This window comes from Galeopterus variegatus, unplaced genomic scaffold, assembly GCF_000696425.1.
Source record: "Galeopterus variegatus unplaced genomic scaffold, G_variegatus-3.0.2 Scaffold7863, whole genome shotgun sequence".
Taxonomy (NCBI): domain Eukaryota; kingdom Metazoa; phylum Chordata; class Mammalia; order Dermoptera; family Cynocephalidae; genus Galeopterus; species Galeopterus variegatus.
In genome coordinates, this window is record NW_007733974.1 from 61,992 (window position 1) to 64,369 (window position 2,378).

Below are 2,378 nucleotides of genomic sequence, written 5' to 3' on the forward strand. Positions count from 1 at the left end.
AGAGTTGGTCAGAATTTGCAGAGTTGAGTTTCTGGCTGCATCAGTAGGCTAGACAAAGCTTTGTGAAAACGTCTGTGTTTTTATCTTTCCTGAACACCTGGGTTCACACTAAGCTGCTGGTGAAATCGTTTGTTTTGAAAATTGTGGTTTCTGTGCTGTTTTTCAAGTTGAGGTTTCTGTAGTTTCCATTTGTCCATGCTGAGAGAGATAAGAAAAGATATTACGTCCTTAAGGACAGGAACAGAATATTATTATTTTAAAAGAGGAGCCCTGGTGCAATTCTGTCCTGCACGGCTGTTCTGCAGAGCAGTAGTCTTTTCTCTCTGTCCACTTTTCTTGGACACTGTGCCACTTAAGTGTGTGGCACTGCCCTATGGAAGATTCGATGGACATGGACATGAGCCCCCTGAGAACCCAGAACTATATTTTCAGTTATGAACTGTAGAGCTAGGGCTGGGGCTGGTGCTCACAGACCCCTCAGCCTGTTCACAAACCCTTCACACGCAGGTCTATGAGCTAGGTAACTGGTAAAAAGGTCCTTGGAGCCTTGGATGAAGAAGGAGTAATCTTTATTCAGCACACACGTCTGAGAGCTAAACAGTCCAAAGGAGAAACTCAGAAACTCAACTGCTACTGGCAAAGTCCAAAGAGGAAACTGAGCAGCTACCAGCAGAGTAAACATGCTCTATTTTTAGATGCAAGCTCTGCCACCAGCTCTGCTTCACAAACTCAAGAACACACAATAGCAACAAACTAAAAAGATACATGGGTGCACATGCACACTAACTCTACCCACACACAACTTGTTTACAAGAAATGTGTGCTCAACCCCCAACCAGACCTGAGCCAAGGGATTCTGACTAAATTATCCTATTTTCCCCACATGAACTAAAGATGGACAAAGACTATCACTTTAAGGTGGATAATGATGAAAATGAGCACCAGTTGTCTTTAAGAACAGCTAGTTTAGGGGCTGCTACAAATGATCAATTGCACAGTGTTGAAACAGAGGCGATGAATTATAGGGGCGGTCCAATGAAAGTAACACTGGCAACTTTGAAAATGTCTGTACAGCCTATGGTTTCCCTTGGGTGCTTTGAGATAACACCACCTGTGGTCTTACGGTGGAAGTGTGACTCAGCATCTGTGCATATTAGTGAATAGCACTTAGTAGCTATGGAGGAAGATGCAGAATCAGAAGAGAAAGAGGAAGAGGATGTGAAACTCTTAAGTATGTCCAGAAAGTGATCTGTCCCTGGAAGTGGTAGCAAGCTTCCACAGAAAAAGGTCAAACTTGCTGCAGATGAGGATGATGAGGACAATGATGATGATGATGATGATGATGATGATTTTGATGAGGAAACTGAATAAAAACCTCCAGTGAAGAAATCTGTATGAGATACTCCAGCCAAAAATGCACAAAAATCAAACCAGAATGGAAGACTCAAAACCATCAACACCAAGATCAAAAGGTCAAGAATCCTTCAAAAAACAGGAAAAAATTCTTAAAACACCAAGGAGACCTAGTTCTGTAGAAGACATTAAAGCAAAAATGCAAGCAAGTATAGAAAAAGGTGGTTCTCAGGCCTGCCCAGTGGCACACTCGGTAGAGTGCGGCGCTTGGGAGTGCGGCGGTGCTCCCACCGAGGGTTTGGATCCCATATAGAGACCGGTCCGCTCACTGGCTGAGCGCAGTGCGGGCGCAACACCGAGGGTTGCGATCCCGTTGCTGGTCACGGTACGGGCGCGACACCAAGGGTTGCGATCCCGTTACCAGTCACGAAAAAAGACAAAAAGGGGAAAAAAAAGAAAAAGGTGGTTCTCTTCCCAAAGTGGACACCAAGTTCATCAGTTATGTGAAGAATTGTTTCTGGATGACTGACCATGAGGCTTCTCAAGATCTCTGGCAGTGGAGGAAGTCTCTTTAAGAAAATTGTTTAAACAGTCTATTAAAATTTTCTGACTTATCATTTCCATATCAGTTGATGTTTGACTGTCCTTTTTATAATGCAGAGTAAGTACTTTTCCTACTGTGTTTGTCCAGGTTCCATTGCCCAAATACCTGTTTAGTTTTTAAGATGGAACTCCACCTTTTGCTTGGTTTTAAGTATGCATGAAATGTTATAGGATATAGTGGTAGTGGTGGTCGGACATGGAGATGGTGGGGAGACAAAAATATACATGTGAAAAAAATCTCAGTATCTTAATAAAGTAGTGCTGTTTCTCTTTTTAAAAAAAAAGGAACATTCAGAGAACAATAAAAAGCTTTTAGAAATTAAAGACATGATAAACAGAAAACTTGATGAAGAATTGAAAGATAAAATTGAGGAAATCATTAGGCCGGCCCGTGGCTCACTCGGTAGAGTGCGGTGCTGATA

General features: G+C 42.5%; 1 pseudogene; it reads left to right on the plus strand.

The window, feature by feature from the left end:
• The first annotated feature begins 373 nt into the window (after positions 1–373).
• On the plus strand, positions 374–1,928 carry LOC103607931 (annotated as a pseudogene).
• Positions 1,929–2,378: the final 450 nt, after the last annotated feature.